Source organism: Rousettus aegyptiacus, unplaced genomic scaffold (genome assembly GCF_014176215.1).
Source record: "Rousettus aegyptiacus isolate mRouAeg1 unplaced genomic scaffold, mRouAeg1.p scaffold_m13_p_1, whole genome shotgun sequence".
NCBI lineage: Eukaryota > Metazoa > Chordata > Mammalia > Chiroptera > Pteropodidae > Rousettus > Rousettus aegyptiacus.
In genome coordinates, this window is record NW_023416284.1 from 173,477,293 (window position 1) to 173,499,511 (window position 22,219).

General features: G+C 37.7%; 1 protein-coding gene across 3 annotated transcripts in view; it reads left to right on the forward strand.

Moving 5' to 3' along the window:
- The first annotated feature begins 1,056 nt into the window (after positions 1–1,056).
- Positions 1,057–22,219, forward strand: part of TAB2 (TGF-beta activated kinase 1 (MAP3K7) binding protein 2) — a 73,085-nt gene continuing 51,922 nt past the window's right edge. For 2 of the 3 annotated variants that reach the window (XM_016160142.2, XM_016160143.2), the window contains exon 1: positions 1,057–1,408. The gene's annotated coding sequence lies outside the window, so the exon portion shown is untranslated. The remainder of the gene's footprint in view (positions 1,409–22,219) is intronic. The other variant, XM_016160145.2, reaches the window with a different exon arrangement.

Sequence of the window (22,219 nt, forward strand, 5' to 3'; positions counted from 1 at the left end):
TATTTCTTTAAGATGATAGAAAGAAGTCTCCCCTTCTCCCCCTAAGTTAAAGCGTCTTTGGCTCTGCTGCTAGGACTTCTAGGAACGTGCAATTCAAACAAAATCGAAACAACAAAACCTTTGCAGCATTTAGACTTTTTTTTTTTCACCAAGCGCTCAAGAAAACTCCGAGCCCGACACTCTTTTCAAGTCTCGAAGCTGAGGATTCTGACAACTGTCTCCCGCACACTGTGGGGACGGCTCTGGTCGGCGCGGGTCACCTCCTTCAGCCGCGGCTCCCGCGCCGCCCGGCTGCGAGGGGGTGTGTCCCGGCCCCGCAGCGGCCAAACGCCCGCCTGCGTCGCGGGCCCACCTGCTGCCCGCCCCGGCCCCGGCCCCGGCCCCGGCCCCGAGAGAGCGCGGGGCGGCCGCAGCGCCCCGGCGTCGAGCCCGCCCCCGCCCCGAGCGCGAGGCCTCCAGCCCGCGAGGCGCCGCCGACCGCCTCGCAGGTCCGAGCGCTCGGCCGGTCCCTCCGCCCGCTTCCGGACGCGCTGAGCAGACGGGAGCTGGAGCGCCTCTCTCCTTGCAGCCCAAGCTGCTGTCGGTCCCCGTGGAAGGGGAAAACCCTGCACCACCTCCACACACGTACTCCCCCCTCCGAAGTATGCGAGGCCGGAAAAAAAAAAGAACGAGAAAGAATCCCGCGCCTTCTCTCGCACAGCCCCGGCCGCGGCCCGCGCCAGTCCGCGGGGCTGCGTTCTTCCTGCAGCCTCGGCAAGACAGGCGTGGAGTCTGCGAGTGTCGGGGGAGGGGTGCAGGGCGGAGTACGAGCATCCCCGCGCCGCCGCCGCCGCCGCCGCCGCCCGGCTGGGGGAGGCCTCGTCACAGCCGCCGCCTCAGCAGCGGCCGCAGATCTCGCGGTGTTTGCCGGCGGCTGCGCCGCCATATTGTGTGACTATTTTGATTTGCACTGGGCTGGCAGAGCCTCGGCGAGAGCGAGCGAGAGCTGGGGGGGTGGGGGGAGGGCAGGCGAGCGCGAGGGGGGTGGGGGCAGAGGGAGGTAGGGAGGCCGAGCGAGCCCGAGCCCAGGAGCCGGGAGCGGCGACGCCACCCAGCCATCGTTTTTGATCTGCAGCAGCCGCCGGCGGGGCGACCCAGCCCGACCCTCTCCCCTCCCCCTCAGCCACGAGCGGCGGCGGCGGCGGCGGCCGGAGGGAGTTGGCGGCGGCGGCCGATCGGAGGGGCTGAGCGGGGAGGGAGGGAGGGCTGAGGTGTCCCCCCTGCCGGGTGGAATCGGAGGCGGCGGCGGCGCTGGCGGCGGCCGTGGTGGTGGAGGCGGCCGCGGCGACGGTGGAGACGGCTGCCCTAGTGGGAGAGGCGGCGGCGGCGGCGGCCGAGGAGGAGGAGGGGGAAGCGGCAGCGGCGAAGGGTAAGCGGACAGCGCAGCCGGGCCTCGGCGGGATCCGCAGCCCCGGCTCTCCCCTCGGCTCCCCGCACCCCCCTTCGCCTGGAAGGGGCTCTGTCGATTTGCAAGGCCATTGCGGGGCGTCCGCTCCTTCCTCTCACTGTTCCTCCCTCCGCCTCCTTCCTTCCCCCAGTGGCGAGGCGAAGAGGGAGGCCCCCCAAGTCCTCCAGACCGGGTGGGGGTGGGGAGCACTGGGCCGGGCCCGGGCTCCCGGGAGTTTGTGTGTAGGGGGAGGGGGAGACTCATTGGAGTCGGGCGCCGGGGACAGCCCCGGGTGGGGGAGGGTGTCAGGGGGTGGGGAGGGCCCCCGCCTGCCCCGGTGCCCCCGGCCCGCCCCTGGGGCATGTATGAGATGGGGGCGAAGGAAGGAAAACTCCTTTCTGGGGAGCCGTGGTCCGGATAAAGATGACTTAGAGGCGAGGTACTGCGGCGAGAGACCGAGAGAGTTCTCTGGGGGTCTAGGGAGAGAAGGTCGTTCCCTTTCTAATGCTGGTTTTCTGTAGCCTTCTTAAAGTGGGGAGCAAGCCCTCCCGTGATAATGTGGCCCCTTAAATTTCACAGGGTAATTCTAGTTTTCTGTTCAATCAGCCTCAAACCCTAAGATTATGGTTTTGTCAGGAAGGCCGAGAGGGTCTGGGTATTGCTGAACAGGTGACAGGTGTATCTTTCGGTTGCTGATGCTGTGGGGATTGCTCCGGCGGAGTTGTATACCAAAGTGTCATAGATCGTGTGAGTTTGTATTTATGTGTTTGGCCGTGTTTCATTCCATATATAGTATATTTGAGATGTTAGGTTTCCATTCTTCAAGGCAGCTTAATTGTTGCGGAGAAATTCTTCAAATGTTTCTGATAAGAGGGGTGTCCAGGAGAGTGGGGAATTTGCAGCTTCACAGGAGTTTCTCGAGTTCATGAAATTCTAGTCCCCAGCGTGAGGCTGTTTTCAGTGCCTTTATTCATTGGAAAGTTCTTGAACACTAAGGTTGTATTCGAAGCAACAGTGAAGCAGTATAATTTTGCATCCATTTTGTCTGTTTTAGGTAAGTTTGTAAAGTGTCGGATTTTAAGGTCAGGTTGATTCACGTTTTATAAAAGGGATTGGTTTGTGCTTTAGCTCACTCAGAAGAGTATGTTGCTCATTATGCAATTTCAGATTTGGCCGGGAAATTTGGTGGGCATGGAACAGAATTTTTGCTTTCAGTTTTTACGTTACTGCTGCTTACCACACACTCTTGGTACAGTAGCAGAGTGTTGACACCTTTTAAAAATACCTTTAAGCTTTTTGTAACAGTGAAATCGTGATTGATTTTAAGCGATGAAAGTTTGAGACTAGATTTTCAAACCATTCTCTGATAAAGGAAAACGTTTTCATCTTATTATATACCTTGACTAAACACTTAGAAACAATAGGAGGAATTGTCAGATAAATGAGGTGCAAGTTAAAATAGGGCCAAGTTAGTTTTAAAAGGATTCTATAGCTTTTTAAAAACGTGTGTGGGACGGGTATATTGAAGAAGGTACTATCAGTGTGTTAACAGGAAATCGAACAAAAATTCCAGTGATTCAGAGCTTCATTGGGGTTTTTCCCCCCTTTAAAATCTCAGTTTTTAATAGAGGGTACTTAAGATTTAAATCTTTAAAGGACCAACTGAAAGTTGAATGCGTTAATTAGATGAATAATAAGTCATCCACTGAATATGCTCCATTATTTCATTTTTCTCTTGGGTGCATGGAATAACTTTTCCTGAGTTTAAAAGTATACTCAAAGGACACTGTTGAAATGTAGCCTTGCAACCCTCTTTAGTTTACTGTCATAGTAGAACGTGTGCTTTCATAACTCATTAAGAAGTGGGTAAATGATCAGAGTCTCATCTGATCCAAATTTCCTGAAAAATTTTAACTTGAATCAGTCCCATTTGATTGAAATGGTACCTACATTTGATCCTCTCTTTAGTGGAAAGAAGTGCTTGCCTTCAGCTAAGAACATTGTTTAAGACTTGCATGTGAATTATTATATCTCATGACATATGGAGGTTTTTAAATTCTGTAGTAAGTAGGTACTACCCAAATCCCCAATTATGCCATTTTTGAGTATCGCTTCTTTATTACACATTACACTTGAGTAAATAACTTAACAGGGTTAGTCTTGTATGTCTTAATAGAAATGAAAGTTTATTCTGCTTTTGTAGTTTTCCTTGTAAGGAAAATTCTTTTATTAAAAAACTGTTTAGAATGAAATGTACATGCATATTTATGAACAAACTGTATTTTGAAAAATGGGTGTAATGTAGACCCATTTACATGAAACTGACATGAGTTTCATGCCAAAAAAGTCTGTGAGGAATGTCCAAATTTTCTAAAATAGCATTATTGTATAAACTGATTAAGACTAAAAGTTTATATCTTACAGATCATCAATATACTTTACAAGAGAATTTTTGTCTTATTATAGATGTTTTTTAAAAAGTTCCTAATAACCTTTACACTATGTAAAGTTCATAAATAAAACTGTAATTCAAAAAAGCTACGATTCCATCACATCTCTACCTGGCCAGGCTCCAATGACCCAGAGAACAGTAGTAGTACTTTTTCCATGTTTCATTTATGTCCTCTTTATTTGATCCATCTAAGATTGAGACTCTCCAAAAATGAAGGATTCTAAGGTAATAACAGAGGCACATGTAAAGATTGGGGCAAGATAGTAATAAGCAGGAGAAGATGGGGGTAAGATACTGGTAGAGGGTTAGATGAACAGTTTTAGGCAGCTAGGAATTTGGAGATGTGGGTAGTGATGGCTGCCAAGTATAGGAGAGTGATCATGCTGAACTGTACTAGAGAGATCTGCTCTGGATCTTTCGGTAGACCCTGACAGTATATGTCATCTTATTTTAAATTCTCTGTATTTATATGGTAAGGATTTGGAGACATTGAAATTGTTTGAAATTTGAATATATATATATGTTCATATTTATCACTGGATCATATTTCCAAAATACTTACTGTATTTTAACATTTCATTTTTTGTGATTCTGATCCTAAAAAATCAAGGATACTTACTTAATCAGATAGCTAAAAAACCTGAGTAAGTACTCATAGGGTAGCCAGTACTATAGTTTTTATATCCTCTTTAGTTATACACTGAACTTGACTATGATCTTGATAGATTAAGAATGGCTGTCTTTTTCTTTACTAAGTATTCCATCCCTCAAAACACCATGTTTAGCATTAAGTAGTACTTACTACTTCTAGCTGGCTACATTAAAGTTATACATTCCACGTAGACTTTTCAGTTGGATTTTTTGACTTATTTTACAGCATATGTAGTTTCTAATTTCTTAGTCCTCAGGAAGAGAATGAATTACTGTTAAAAGCACTGGAAGAAGTGTCAGTCAACAAGCGAGTGTTTCAGAAGGAGATCCGAATCAGACAAAATTTCTATCCTCATAATTTACATTTTGTAGTGGAAGGCATAATAAGTAAGTAAAATGTAGTGTGTCTGGGAGAAAAAAACTACTGTGTGAAAAAAAAACAAAAGGCTATTGGGGAATTAACATTGTATATTTGCTCTTTTAAAAGCTGCATAATGGATATTAATTATCCTTGCTTTGAAAAACAGAAACTATCCCTTACATTTTTTCTTTGATTAAGAATAGACTTCAGAACAAGGATTATGCTTGTACTTAAGAATTACAGAGTTTCAATTAATAGTGATTTCCTATGATTATTACTTCAGAAAGTGGCTTTGTGGCTCACTAGAAAATTTGGAGTTTACTCTCCTGGTTTTGCCACTTATTAGCTTTGTGATTTGAGGCCAGTTAAAATTTCTCAGCTTCTCTGAGCTTGTTTTCTTCTCTGTAAAATGAATTGTAAATTGTAATATCTACAAGGTTATTGTGATGATAAATAATATATTTTGTGTAAATTATCTGATATATAGTAGGGTCTCAGTAAATTGCAACTTTTTTTTACCACCTGTCTGGAGTTCTATAAAACATAGTTGAAGTTGGTGACCCTTCCAAGAAGTACTCATAGCACCGAGTGGAATATTGCTTAATCTACATTTTGTTTGAACAACTAAAGCAGTCTTGTCTGCAACTGTACCTTATAGTCAGTAGTATTTTCTGAGGAGTTTATACACGTTATCTAGTCAATGCGACGTTAGGAGTAAACCTCCATTCTTCCTTTTTCTGATGAGGGAGCATTGCAATACATCTTGTTATACAGATTGATGAGCTGGATGACAAGTTAGAATAGAAATATTTTTTTTAAGATTCCGGTTCATAGAAATTACTTGTAAAACATTTAGTACAGTGTCTGGGATATTGTATTCAATAAGGATTCAATAAGGATTTGCTTTTGTCATTATTTATTACTCTTATTGTGTGAAGATTGGTAATTCAAAGAATTTACAAAGTATTAAGGAAAACTTACAAAGATAAAAAAAATAATGCAAATCGTGAATGAGTTTTTTGAGAGAAGAGTGGAATAACCAGTCTAATTGCAGTAGTTTTTCATTTTTCTATTGGGTGATAACTAAACAGAGATTCTCAAGGACAGACCATGTCTTATTTTCCTCAGTCTTGACTTCACCATATCTTCTGTGCCTGTCTGTAGTTAGGAGCTCAAGAAAAAGTTGAGTGGTTCTTAGTGATAGTTTTTCTGTGTATCACAACTGTTATATAGTAAGTATCTTCTGAGTCTAAAAAGTAGATATACCGGACATAAGTCTTTGAATCTTTAGTTTTAAGCACAGGCTAAGATGTCATGCAAAATCTTCTGAAAGCCGTTTTTTGAATCTAGCCAAAATTATTTTAAATATCCTGGAAATTGAAAGGAAGAAAAGAGTAATCATTTGCAGCTAGATTAGTGTTCATTAATCTATTCCTTGTGAATTGTTGACATTACAGCGAATAGCAGTTTTAGAAAAGCAGAGTAGAAAAAATAATTCATACATAATGATGTGCTCTGACTGTTAAAAAGACAAGTTTATATTATCTAAGGTAGTTTCAGTGAAACGGTAGATTTATATTGGCTTTATGAATTAAATGGCTCACTCAGTTTTTTGCATTGCTCTGATGTGGGGAATATTGGTCTCCTCAGAGAAAAGGGAAAACATCCCACCCCACCCCAACCTACTTTAACTATTTTTCAATGTAAATCTTAGCACTGGTCAGCTTTTTCCTGATCTGTGGCAAGTTATCCTTTGCCTAATGAATAGTTTTAGCTTTCCTAAAGCTTAATACTTCCCTTAAGTTCTAAGCCCTTTAGTCGTTTGTACAAAATATTTCTTGGCTTTTGAAAAAATTCCCCACAAACATGTATAGGACAAATTGCTTTATGTTCAAAATTGGCATAACAATACTATTTTAGAAATGAGATAAAAATACATACAATTGAATATTTTTATACTCTTGTGGTTTGTTTTCTTACTTTAAACTGTAACAACCTACCACTGGAAAAGGATATTACTGCCGAATACCAGTTTGGGTGGCTTCAGAAAGTTTGATTTATCCACAAACAGGTACAACATGGATGAGGGCATTATAAGAATTTGTAGTATTTTAATTGCCTCATTAAAGAAAATAGTATTCTTATTTAACTTAAAAAGAAAAAAAAAAAAGTCCTAGTATAAGTCACAGAAGCCAAAAAATAGAGTAGAGGTTGGAAAGGTCTAGCAGAGAGAGACAGAGGAGAGAAGCAAGAGTAAAGATGTAGAATTTAACAGAGATTTTGGTAGAATTATACGAATTCTACTCCTGATTAATAGAATTATTCAAAAGAATTAATCTGTGAAAGTGTGTGATCCCTGCAGCCAGCCTCCCTCTGCCTAACCTTGCCAAAACAATAAATCAAAAACAATGTCACACTTCTAGGTATAGTACAGAGATTATTAGGACTACCATCAAAAACTTGGTAATTTTGTGTGTGGCGCGGGTAATTCTGACCATTTAATTTGTGTATTTGGCTGGTAAGGAAGAAAAAGGTTCTGGGAAAATGACAATGAATTATTGCAAAAAAAAAAAAAAGTGTATGAAAGAGTAGTTTTTGGTTAGTAAATTCTACTTATTCCCTGGTTTATTTACTATACTTCCATCTGAATTATACTTATTTTGAGTTTTAGATTAACGGTTTATCTAACGTTTATATTAAGAAAAGTTTCTCTTAACCTTTAATATCTTAATGTTAACCTTTTTAGTATTTGCAGAATTAAGCACATCACAAGTTTGCTTCCTGTCAGTTTGCCAGTCAGGCAGGCCAGAGATATTGCTTGTTTTATCAGTATAGAGCTGATGGCAATTGAGTGGAAGGATTTTCCATTCCCTATCAATGAGAGAAAATATTTGCCAGTACAAACAAAAACTTGAATCAGCATCTTGACCTTGCAAAATTTGGTTCTCACACCAGGCCAGTTTTGTTTAGTCAGAGAAATCAACAAAAACAATTCTGATAGGAACTGGGGAGATAGAAGAGAGTTTACCTAGTTTTAATGCTCTCAGCAATTTAAGAAAATATTACTTTTGATTTTGAGTTGGTCTCTCTGTCAGTTTGTCAGTCTCCACCTTTTAAACTAAATATTTACTTTTACCATGTTGGGAGTCAGTGAGAAGTAGTAAGAAAAGACCTGGTCTGTAAAGTCAGAGGAAACCAAGTTCAAATCCAAGTTCTACTGCTGATTATAGCTCTGTGGTCTCAGACTCATACTCTTTGAGCCTAGGACTTTCCTTTTGAAAAATGCATATGTATAGTAACATGCTGCATAGTAGTTTTAATCACATTATCTGTGTTTCTTAATGTTAGCTAGCACCGTATCTGGTTCTTGGAACCTAGTAGGCATCAATAAGTAGTAGTCAAAATGTAAAATACATCCCATGATGTCCTGTGCTGCAGCTTTTCTTTTCTGTAACTTTCTTATATTGGCCTTGTTTTTGAGCACCTTCTATTTAGTCAAGTTTAATTTTTAAAAGTATTAATCTTTCAAATAGAACAAGCCAATCCTTGTTCTAGTTAATTAAATATATGTAGTTTAAATAATAGGAAGTGATTTTATTGGAATTTTGCTTTGTTAGGTTTTTCCTTCAGGGTACCTGTTCACTCCTTTTTTCCTCAACAAATAGAATGAAAGGGAAATAATTTCTATACTGTTTAATATATTGAAACTCTGTAGACTAAGGATGAAATAAATATCACCATCATTTTTTAATCTCAAATATGCAAACTATTCTTTGTATTTTTCTTACCCATTCCTTTGAAGAAGCCCACATTTTCACTTTGAAAGTAGTCCACAATCCATAATTTAGTTCTTTTACATGAAAAATATTAGAAAATTGACATGAATCAGATTTTGCAAACACAACAAATACGAGCTTAAATATAATAGCATAAATCTTGTGCCACTTTATCTGTATAAAAAGATCTTTGTACGTTTTCTAAATTGCTGGTTAAAATTTTTTCCATAATTTCAGCAATACTTTTTTCTATGTCCACATTTTATATTCGAAGGGGATATAATGGTAAATTTTCCAGTGTTTGTTACTGGATTAAGTGAGATCTTTCGCTTTGATTTTTATTTTCCTAAAGACTTTTTAATCCATTGAGTCAACTGGAATGATTATTGTAGAATATTTTGCTCTACTAATATTAAATGCTGTTTGTGTAATAACATTTTAACATATTAATAACTCCCTTTGTTTACTGATTAATTAGTATATTCCAGAACTTTTCCCGTTAGTAAAGTAATACAACTAACTTATTACTGAAATATAAATCCAATTGCTGTTTTTGCTGTTGAAACTGTTTAAAAATCACTTGCATTTTGGTAATTATAATTAGAACATTTTGTAACGTGTATGTGAAATCTCTAATCCTAGAGGTGATACCCTAGTCTTAGCCATAGGCAGTTTTTGTGCAGTCTGTGAAATAAAGTCAGGAGCACAAATAGTGACGGAGATCCAGCCATTAATCATCAGATAAATGACTTATTAATGCAAAAAGAATTGTGAGATACATATTGGTCTTTTCAGTCTTATTTTTATTGCTAAATAGTTTTGCTGTTAGCAAAGTCAACATGTTGTGTGAATGGTTGTTTATATGTGTATACACAAAAGTTTCATTTTTTTGTTTTCATTAAAAACCATTATTTTGAAACCCTAACGTATTTTCAGGTCCTTTCAGATGGGTCAAGTTAATTTTGCTTTTTTGCCATTTGCAGTGGTTGATCTTACATGCAACAAATAAACCAATAATCAAATGTATAAACATTTAAATTGAAGAAACCTCCCATTAAAAGTTAATATTCAAATCTGTAATATAAAGATAGATACTTGTTTTCATATTGACATTTTATGGAATTTTTTGGTATGCTTTCATTTTCTGAACATAGGTTTTTATTGGTATTAACTCATCACTAGCAAATAGTTGTAGAGAATTTAGCAATAGAGGAAGAAAACTTGCTTTTTAAAAGGAATTCAAAACAGTGTGTATTTCATTTTAATCCATTGAATACAAATTGTGGTATAATTGCTTGGTTAATTTTTTTAAAAGCAATTAGTGATTCGATAAACATGAATGTCTACTCTTTGGACCTTAAGCCACATGTATGGAGGCATCACAGTTAAGAAGTTGCTAGAATTGAAGAAAAAAAGTACTGAAGGGGATTATCTAAGGGATCACTGTCAGACAAAAGTTGGTGGAAGTACAGGTCCTGTATTGAGAGTAACTTACTGTTTCTCCCTTGTGACTAGCACATGCCTGAACTGTACTTGGCCAAGTACCATTTGCCACTTTACAATGAAAAGGAAAGGAAAAATAAACATGTGGAAATGGAGAAAAGGAAAGAAAAGGAAAAATAAAGAAAAGGAAAAATAAACACGTGGAAATGGAGATTTCAAAAAAAATTCCCATTCATAGATCATTTTGCTTTTTTTACACATAAAAATGTATTGACATGTATTGATTGAACTTCCTTTTTCTTACCAATTTTTTCTTTTTTGAGATTTTTCTAGCTGCATGATCAGTTGGCCTGAGTGAGACATCCTCATTCTCTTTATGAGATTTTCCCCTCATGAACAGTGGCATGAATTTATAGGATGACTGTTGAGAGCAGTTGCTGTAGTTCTGTAAGTGGAACAAGAAGTACTTTGGGGGGGAAGGTAACTGGTGGGAATATTGAACTGGTGATCTTAGCCAAACCAACCCACAGGATTAGTACTTCAACTTTTATAGGATATTGCAAGAGCAAAAGAATAACAAGAAACTCCATAGAGTTTGTTTCACGTGCCTTCTATGACACACCTGTGCAGAATAGCTGGCTAATGCAGGAAATCTTGCCTGACTCATTCTTCCACTGTGTCTCATCTCTCATTCTTTATTAGTCAGTCTAATTCGCTGATCCACTAGTTTTGAGTTCCTACCGTGTGCCAGGTACTTTGCTAGGTGACAAGGATGGAGAGATGAGTGAGTAAAATACAGTTCTTGCCTACAAGAGATATATACTGCCTACTATGCTGTTCTGTAACAACTACAGTGACAGGGTTAAAACATAAAACACTTGAGGAATCTGCAGGAGCGTCTGGCTCAGTGAGGAATGAAGGGGTATTAGAGGGAAATTTCCTAGGAAAGGTGATGCTTAATCTGAGTGTGTTAGATAGATGAGGAAGAAAAGGACAAGTTGGGAGAAGAGGCCATTTCAGTCAGAGAGACAAACGTGTGAAGGATGGAGATAGGGAAGTCCACATGTATTCTGTAACTAAGTAGTTCCACAGTGCATTAGGCACCAGCAGTGCGTTAATAGGAAGTGAGGTGGAAAATTAGAAGACAGAGCACGAAGATATTTGTATGCTTTGTAAAATAGATTTGACTTCATCTTATAAATGATGGAAGGCAAATGCTTAAATTAACATTCTAGAAAGACTTCTCGGGCTTCAGTATAGAAAATATTTAAGAAAGAGTCAGGCTTGGGAGGGAAGGGCAGGCATTTGAAAGTCAATAAGGATCTGAATTAGGACTGTGATTAAGAGTGGGTGATGAATTTAAGAAGAGACTACTGAGTGTGAAGTAAATAAAGCAGGAAGGGATTGCACATGCCCTAGTCTTGAGTACTTGGGCGCTTAGTGTAGTGCCTCCCATTCACTAATATGAGAACAAACCACGGGGGCAGTTACAGGTGAGGAAGATATTTGAATTCTCTTTGCTGGTTTTAAGGTTTCTATGGGGAAAGAAAGAGGAAGAAGACGTCACTTCATATGGGGGGAGACAGGGAAGACATCTCTGATTAGATGACATTTGAGCAGGTACCTGAATGAAGTGATGAAGGGAAAGAGCCCTCCAAGTGGAGACAGTAGTAAATTCAGAGGACTTTAGGTGGGAGCAGTTTGCCATGTTCCAAGAGCAAGAAGGCCATTGCAGTTGGAGCTAAGAGGCTAAGAGAGAGGAAGAAGGGTAGATGAGATCCAAGTGTATGCTTTTCTTATAGCATCATTAAATTGTAGTAAGGACTTTAGATTTTATTCAGGGTGAGATAGAAGCCACTGAAGTTTTTTAAGACATCTATTTGCCTTTTTCCCTCCCTCCCTTTTTACAACATGATTTATTCGTTGGTGCTTGTGCATTTATAGTTCTATATCATTTATCATGTGTATAAATTCTTGTAACCATCACAGTCAGGATATAGAAAGAGAATTGTTTCATTACTACAAAGAAATTCTTTTGTGTTACCCCATACATAAGTTCCTCAACTTGCAATGGAGTTACATTTCAATAAACTCATCATAAGTTGAAAATATAAGTCGAAAATGCCTTTAATACACCTAACCTACCAAAGCTTAGCCTGGCCTACCTTGAACGTGCTCAGAGCACTTGTATTAACCTATGGTCGGGCAGTTATGTTGACTTTTACCTCAGAGTAATTGTCTTCCTTTTCTTCTCACCAGAAGCAAGAGACGCGGATCAGGGATTTGTAGGTATGATAGGATGCAAAAGTACAAAACAATGTTTGGAAACACTGGCAACATAGTACACGGTAGAACTTTGGTGTTTACCATCTCATGGTACCTTGCTGCAGCTGCCCAGCATCACAAGAGAGTATTGCACCACATATCATTAGTCCAGGAGAAAGATCAGAATTCAAAGTTTGAAGTACATTTCTACTGAATGTGTATTGCTTTCACACCATAAAGTCAAACCATAGTAAGTCAGGGACCATCTATATAGTCATACCTTTCCCTCAACCTTAACCCCTGGCAGCCACTGCTCTGTTCTCTATCACTATAATTTTGGTTCTTGGAGAGTATTCTAAATAAATGGAATTATATATTATGTTATTTCTTGAGATTGGCTTTTTCACTCATCATTATGCCCTTAAGATCCATTCATTTTGTTATATCAACAGAACATTCCATTTTAATACTAAGATGTATATACCATTGTATGGATGTTCCACAATTCATTTAACCATTGACTAATTGAAGGACTTTGGGGTTTCCATTTGGGGGCAATAAAAATAAAACTGCTATAAATAGTTTCATATAGGTTTTTATGTGAAAATACATTTTTTAAAGAAATCTCTAGGAGTGCAGTTGCTGGGTTGTGTGATAAAATGTGTTTAAATTTACAGACCACTTTTCCAAAGTGACTACACCATTTTACATTCCTACCAGCTAAGTATGCAAGATCCAGTTTCTCTGCATCCTTTCCAGTATTTGGTGTCGTCAGTATTTTTCATTTCAGTGATTCTAATAGGCGTGTAGTGACGTTTCATTGTAGCATTATTTGCATTTCTCTACTGGCTAATGATGTTGAACATACTTTTGTGTGCTTCTTTGCTGTCTGTATATCCTCTGTGGTGAAGTATCCAGGTCTTTTACTAATATTCTAATGAGATTGTTTATATTCTTGTTGAATTTATTGAGTTCTTTACATATTGTGGATACAAATCCTTAATTGAGTATGTAATTTGCAAATATTTTCCTCTGGTCTGCAGCTTAACTTTTCATCCTCTTAAAAGGGGTTTTTGCAAAGCAAAAAAGAAAAATTAATTTTGGTGATTTACCCATTTTTTTTGTTATGGATTGTGCCATTGTTGTCAAGTCTAAAAACCCTTTGCCTAACCTTAGGCCCCAAAGATTTTCTCCTGTTATGTTTTCTAAAAGCTTTATGTCTTTCATATATAAATCTATAATCCATTTAACTTAATTTTTATATAAAGGTATGAAGTTTAGATAGAGGTTCATTTTTTATCAATGGTTAGCCAGTTGTTTCAAACCATTTGTTGAAAAAATTATTATTCCTCCTTTGAAATGCTTTTTGCACATTTGTCAAATCAGATGGCTATACTTCAGGATCTGTTTCTGAATTCTCTGCTAGGTTCCATTGATGTTTGTGGCCATCCCTCCACCAGTACTTTCTTGATTACTGTAGCTATAGAGTAAGTCTTAAGATCAGGTAGTGAAATTCCTCCATCTCACTTCTCCTTTTACACAATTGTTTTAGCCACTCCAGTTCTTTTCCATGTAAAATTCGGAATCTACAAAAAACTGCTAAGATTTTGGTAGGAACTGCATTAAACCTATAAATCAGTTTGCAGAAGATTGACATTTTTATTTTGGTATCTTTCAATCCATGAACACAATATCTCCTTGTATTTAGGTACTCTTTGATATCTTTCATCAGCATTTTGTAGTTTCCAATGTACGCACCCTAAACATGTTTTAGTTTGGGTTCCCCCCCCCCCTTTTAATTCTGCCCCCCACCTCTCACTTTCACCCCTGACTTATGGATGTTGCCATTTCCCCTTAATAACTGGATCTCTGAGGCGGGGCATCTCCTCCCACTCCCTCACCCAGGGAACTCAGGGCGAACTCAGTAGGCTTGGCGAACTGGGAGTATGGTTGTGGCTCCACCTGGGGCATGACCCAGGACCTTCTGCATGTAAAGCAGATGTGCTAACCACTACACTATGGAGCCACTCCTGGTTTGGTTTTTTAGATTTATACCTAGAAACATTTTTTTGGAACAATCGTACATGCTATTGTGTTTTTCCTTTTGGTTTCCAGTTGTTCATTGCCAGTTTATAACAATACGGTGGATTTCTGCAAGTCGATTCTCTATCCTGAGACCTTGCTAAGCTAAACAGTTCTAGGAGTTTTTTAGTAGATTCCATGGGTTTTCTGATGTGTCGGTGAATAAAGATAATTTTATTTTTTCCTTTCCAGTCTATATCCCTTTTCCTTTTCTTACCCTACTGCTGTGGCTAGTATTTCCAGTAACATGTTTAATAGGAGTGGTGAAACAGACAAGCTTTTCTTGTTCCTAATCTTAGGGAGAATGCATTCAGTCTTTCACCATTAAGTATATGTTAGCTGTGAGTTATTTGTAAATTCTGTTTATTAGATAGAGAAATTTCTCTTTCTATTCTAGTTTAAGAGATTTTATCATGACTGGGTATTGAATTTTGTCAAATGCCTTTTCTGCATTAATTGATATGATCATATGGCTTTTCCCCTTAAACCGTTAAATGATGGTTACTTTCCTTTTTAAAGATTCACTCTGGTCTCTCTGTGTGGAATAAATTATGGGAGTAAGGCAAACATGTGAGCAAGGAAACCATATTGGAGAGAAAATAGTGTCTTGGACCAGGGTAGTAACAGGAAATGGTGAGAAGAGGTCAGATTTTGGATATGATTCAAACCCTGTGTGAAAAGGAGTTGCTGATGAATTGGATCTGAGGTATAAAAGAGAAGTCAAGGATGACTCCAATATTTTTTGGACCAAGAGGTTGGAAGTGTAGAGTTGCTGTTGATCTGAGTTGGGGAAGACAGTGAAATAGAAAGTTTGGGCTGTGCAATCAAGAATTCGGTTTTGCACATGTTAACTTCGAAAGGCTTTTAGACAAAACTAGAGATATCAAGTTGGTGATTTTATATATAAAATAGAATTCCAGCAAGAGATTCAGCCTAGAAGTGGAAATCTGAGATTCATCAGTTGTCGATATATGAGAAATTATAGTGATATTTATTAAAAACTCTACCGTAACCTTTTTCTTTTTACTGTACTCTACTTGAAGGATTATTAGCAAAAAGCCATATTCTCCTACCATGTGAAGAACTTTGAAAATTTGGATTGGTTCTGTGTATTAACACACTGTTATATATCTGACATTAAGTGCATTAGAAATTATGTGATTGGGAAACAATTTGGGGGATATGTACTTAATTATAATATTTAACCATACTTATTTGATAAGTAGATGGCAATAATAGTGGTAAAGATACATGTGTCTTACTAATTTTCAGAGCTTTATTCTAAATCTTTATAAAATGAAGTAGCTCTATGCATATTGTGAAAAGGGTTTTATGCTATTATTAAGTGCTAAATGGCTTTCTGTGGCAACATTTCTCTTGTAGATGAAGCAAACAGGACAGCCAGAGAGATAGAGCAAAAACAAAAATTAACAGGAATGTAGGAATGTAGCCTGACTAACAACTAGAAGTCAGAAAAAGGAAAAGACGTGCCTCAGTTTACAGAATTGGTGAAAAGACTGATATCCTGAGTTCGTTCATGTGTTTGCTTCATGTTAAGGTATTACGGAAAATATTTTTCAAATGTCACTATCTTTTCTGTTATAACTGATTAACGATATTTTCTTATTGGTAATTTACATAACTCTAGCTCTTTGTTTTGCTTCCTCATCACAGGATTTATCATATTGTTATAATAAATATTCTGTTTACTTTTCAGTTTCTCCCACTGAACATGTTTTTACACCATTAGTACAGTATCTTAGCACTTAAGCTTTCTGTAAATATTTGTGAATGAATGAGTGAATACACACACACTCTGCTAAAGTTTAAAACTAGTAAACTTGCCTACTTTTGAAAGTAAATGAGTTTTTGAGATTCCAGAGTATGGGTGATGGTCAAAGGTCTTTTGTGAGTAGTACCTTATGCTTTCAAGCAAACATTCCACACCTACAAAATGCACCCATACATAGCAACATTACTAACTCAGGGTCAGTGAGGCATACATTTTGCCTTTTGTAATTTGTTCTTTTTCCTAGTCATAATGGGTTTATGCAGAATCGTCTAAACTTTGTCCTAGACTTCTGATGTCCAAGGGAGCACACATTGCAAGATAGTAGGCCAAGCTTAGAGTTTAGTCCATTGTGGTTTGTCTCATAGGAAATTTCCTGTGCACATTTTAAGAAAAAGTAATATTAATTTATCTGTTTTCTACCTAAGCACTTCTCCCTATTTCCAGCTAGACAGTAGAGGTATAGGCCAAGTTTCTCTTCAGTAATCGTTATACTTTGAAAAGCATTTTGATATACCTTTTCTCCTTTGAGCTTTACAAGACAAAAATACCCTAAACCTTTACTGTTCTAATGTAGATTTAAGCACTAGAAACAGTTGTTTTTGAAAGCAACAGTATTTTATTTCCAGATCATTAGTGTGTTTGCATGTGTATGTATATGTGTGTATGTATATCTGTATATACAGGTATATATTGTGTTAGCCCATGACAAATTAATACAGTTTATAGGAATAATGGCTTTTTCTGGTATTCTTGACACCAACATAGTAATACTATGAATTGCTTAGTGCTCTGTTTTAGGGATAAGGGGGATAAGGTAGGGCGGCTGTATAAAATACTTATTCCTCTATGGGAGAGAACAGTGTGTAGTCAACTGAGTCTGATATAGAGATACCTGCCTCACATAATTATTGGGAGCATTAAATGAGTGACTGCATTATAAATCATTTGGCCTAGCACATAGTAAATTCTTAATAAATATTAACTATTCATAGAAAACTTTTTGATATAAAAAGTTTGAAACTATATGGTTATTGTTACACTTGTTTTCATTTAGCTCTCTTGATACCATTCTTTCCTGCATTTTATCTGACTTATCTGACCCTTTTTAGTGAGTTCTTGGTCTTCAAGTGTCCTCTTTTCCATTATTCCCAAGGTCAGTGTCACCACCTTCTACTGAAACTCAGCATAGTTTAATTCTACGAAATCTCTTACCTCTCTTGGGGAGAAACATCCAGCTTAAGTTTTAGGAGCTATCAGTTTTACCAACTTGAAATCCAGCTTAGAAAGGCCTAGGAATGGAATGAGCCGTAAGATAATAGATTATTATGTTACTGTGATTTTCCAGGTAACACCTGAACAAGGACATTGTGGGTTTGGAGAAAGGGATGAATGTAAGAAATATTTGTTGGAGTAATCAGTGGAACTTTGCCATTGTTTGTATATGGCAAGGAAAAGGAGAGTTGAAGACCCTGAGTTTTCTAACTTCAGAACCATGCTCTGTTATTAATAACTGACTTAGAGATAACATTATTGGGTGGGGGTGAGTGGGTTGAGTTTTGGACAAAATGACTTTAGGTTGCTAATGTGGCATTGTCAGGCTATCAGTTTACTTGTTCCAGTCCCGCCCACCCCCACTTTCCCTTCACTCACTCACCCTTTGCATTCCATTACTATTAGTCTAAGAACTTCACTTTAGGAAAAGTAATTTCTTTTTGGTCTCATAATCAACAGTAGAGATTGAAATGTACAGCAAGCAATTCCTCTTTCCTACCCAAATTCTCATTATCTTCCTTTTTTGTATTCTCCTTTCACTGAAAAAGATTATTTAGAATAATATTTACCAACATCACTACTACCACCCACCCCACCTCTGGGACATTAGTAGATAAATTTTTATATTTTTATATGAAATAAATGAAGCAACTTGGCAGAACTCATTGAAGAAAAACAAAACTTTATGAAGTGTTTGTGATTAAAATATTAATCAGCCAATGAGTAAGTAACACCTCATTCATTTAGTATCATTAGGTAATATTCTACATAAGATAATTGAAACTTATCCCAAAATCTATTTATTTATAGATTTTATATACTATGTAGATTATATACACACACACATATTTTAATAGCCCCAAAGCCATTTCTTTATATTTTACATGATTGATTCTTTTCTGAAATGGGGAACATTCCCCTGCCCCATACTTAACCTTTTCTGCAAGATAGAAATGGTTTTTTGGTTCAGTTTCAGAATGAGACTCAGGAGCCCCAGGTTCTAGTCCAAGGTCTAACAGTAAATTCTTGTGTGAGATGTTTTGTATTTTTACCCCCGAATCTGAGTAATGTGGAATAGTGCCTGGCATGTAGTAGGTGCTTAGCAAATATTTTTGGAATGAATCATTGTTTTATGCCTACATTAGTACTCCTTTCCTGATTTATTACTTGGAACTTATTACTGCCTAATAAATAAGCATCTGAGTTTTTAATATAATAAGAGTATCTAGGTTCTGATTGAGGTGAACTATTAAGCTTTATTTATAATGTCTGTGTTAGCTGCTTAGTGGAATTTTTGGCCTTCTCTTGATGTATTTTCTGGTACTTAAAGTTGCCAATCAAATGATATTCTAAGGCTTGATTTATTGAGAATAGTTTATTGCATAACTTCTGCATCCCTCTATTACGTATAGGCAATGTCTCATATACAAGCATATAGCCCATGTCCCCAGGGTTCTTATTCCTTAGGTGAAGAGACACAGAAGTGGAACTATAAGAGAATAAAATTAAATGTTGGGTCATGAAGCACGGACCCACAGGTACATTAGGAGTTCTAGGAATAGAAAGATCTGTGTAGGCTGAAACTGTAGAAAAAGGATTCAAGAAGGAGATGAAGCTTGAATTGGTTATGAAGAAGTAAAGATTTTGATAAGCATCATTGGAGAAATGACATTCTAAATAAGGAAAGGCAATAGCAGAGTCAGGAAGGAAATTTGGGTTGATCGTGTTCAACAGCGTGACTGGATTCTTATGAATAAGGGTGCTAGTGGGAATTAAAAGTAGGTGACTTTAGTAGAGTTTTACTGTTGGCTCCCTGACCCCTGAAGGGGTCGGAGGATAGAATTTGGAGGAATCCATGCATTTAGATGAGGAAAAAAATCACATTTTTATATTTTCACTAACAATAACCTCAACTGACAGCAGCATTTCCTTCTATTATGATTTTAAGCAGTAAACCACAGCAATATTAGCAGTGTCTGTGACATTGTTACTAATAGAAAAGTACTGATATTTTCATATTAATTTACAATTGTGGATATCCCCGAATATAATTTATGCACATTACTACTTCAAAATTATGATTATTAGACACTTGCTAGATTTTACTGTGTTCAGTGTTTATAAGGAAGCATATATTAACATATCACTGAAATGAATTTTATAAGTTAATTTCAATATTTTAAAATTTTTCATTGTTTTTAAAAAGAAAGATCTGTTCTTAGCTCACAGCTATAGATAAACTAAGGTTTCAAAACCTTGTGTAGAACCCTGCAATCACGTTCGTCACCCTCCTGTTATGTGTCTTCCAGTTTAAGTTCTTGTGCAGAGGAGTGAAATTTTAAGTAGTCGCATAGGAGTATTTCTTAATCTGCTGTACTGTACTTGATAGGTAAAGTGGGAAGACCTTGGTGTCATGGAGATAAGCTTTGGATCTGGTCATTTAGATGGATGAATTAGATAGTGTGATAGCAGTGGGTGGGGGTAGAGTAGAATTGGCAATTCCAAGAGATGTTTGGGAAGAAGGATTTATAGGACCTGGTGGTAAAAGATGGGGCTGAAATGCATGGAATGTTGTAAGGGAAAGTATCAGAAAGTTAAGAATAGAGTGCCTAAATTAGGATTCTTGGAATAATAGTGTACAGGTCCACAATACCTTATCTGAAACCCAGAGGCTAACTAGGTTTTGAAATTCAAAATTTTTTTTAATTTTAGGTTAATATGATAGACATAGTGTATATTATGTAGCAACACCCCAGCAGAGTCTGAGGCATCACCCAGTAATTAAACACTAATATTTCTGCAGTGAAACATGGAAATATTCACAGTATCGAGGCCGAATAAGCCCTATAAATAGCCTCATCAGTTCAGAGCAGATTTTTGCCACTACCAGTTGAGTTTTGACACGAAGTTTCATGAAAACATTTTTTTTTCAGAACTTCTTAGATTTCAGTGCTATGGAAGTGATTGTAGACTGTATCGACTGTAACATCCAGTGAGGAGAGTCTTAAGAATTTGCATTTTAGGGGGGTGATAGTTATAAAATGGATGAGATTTGAAGAAGTTGAGAAAGGTAAAGGCAAGGGAAGAGTTTTGGTAACTTCAGTTTTCAGGTAAAAAAGAGAATTGCTACTTGTGATAAAAATGAGTTGAGAAGGGGAGCTAGTTTGGAGAAGAGTTTAAACTTGCGTCACATGAAATTCCCTTTTATTTTTCATGTATTCTATATCATGGTTAAATGAGCTTAAAAGTTCAGGTATATTGAATATAAAGTTTCCTTTGAGCCTTAATTTTCCGAGCCTTCAGACTAGGATGTTAAGATACTGAAGTACTTCTGGGTTGGAAGTGGTTGGAGTGGTGTTTCTAGATAATTAAGGATCGAGGCCTTGCCCACTTGGAAAATAGGCCAGATGGAATGGCGTGAGGTACTTGTCCCCTGACAGGATTCTTTTCTGAATGGCTGAATCATTAATATGGCCACATTTATAAAGATATGAATATATTTAGAGGTAGTAATTGTTGCAGCAGCAGTGGTAGCTGATGTTTTGAATGCCTACCATGTGCCAGGCACTGATCTAAGTGCTTTCCAACAAGCAGTCTAGTGGTATCTGTTTCTGCCTCGTAGACTGGGTTATGACATCAACCTAGGAGGGAAGCATTAGCATAGGTAGTGGTGTGATTTTGATTCAGAGTTCACTTTAAAATCTGGAATGTAGATTATTAGTGCACGAATATGTAGAATTGAGCAGGGTTTAACTATATTGTTCTGTGATTTTTTTAAAATCTACTTTGACAAATGGACTCTTAATTCTGTCATATAAACAGAATCTCTTTGAAATAGGGACAAGTCCTTTACAAATATTAAATAAGGTCCAGTGGTTACACTTAAAGTTAGTTTAATTACTTTACATTTACTGTGAATATATGCATTTATTTTATGATTCGTAAGTTTTAAAAAGGCAAATTTTGTCTTAAACTTTTATTCAAATTCTGCTACCAACTTGTACTATTTGAACTTTGTTTTCTTATTATATAAAGGTATTGTGCTGATTAATCTGTAAGGTTCCTTACACTAACAGATTCTAAGATTCTGAATGTTTAAGTTTCATCAAGTAGAATAGAAAGCTTAAACTACAATTTAAAGGAGATTCTCCTTAGAGTATTCTTTAAGTGTGGATAAAATGCTAGATTAGGAAGTGAGAGAATGAATGTCATAACTTTACATCTGCATTCTTTTGACAAACAGTAAAAGAAACATAGAAATTAGGATTCTAGGAAACTAGAATAATGTGCATTACTGACCAGAAAAGTTTTCAAGAAGAGAGTGATCGGTAATCATTCAAGTTAAACAGCCAGTCAAGTTAACACAGTATAGAGGAAGGAACCCTGGACCCGGAGTTAGAAAGCCTTGAATATCTTTATAGCTCTGACTCTGCTGCTTATTGGAGTTTTGGTAATCAGTAAATTACCGAATTTTCTGAACCTTGCAGACTGAGTGGAATAACTATCTAGCCTTCCTCAGTGGTTTATCATAAGGATCAAATGATGTGATGAGTTAGAAGTGCCTAATAAAACTTAAAAATATTCTGTTAACATTGCAAAATGGTGGATGAGGATTCTTCAGAGATTATTGGATTTGGTGATTTGAGTAAAACTGTTAAGAAGGGAGGAAACTTGAAGACAGATTAAAACCAAGTTGAGA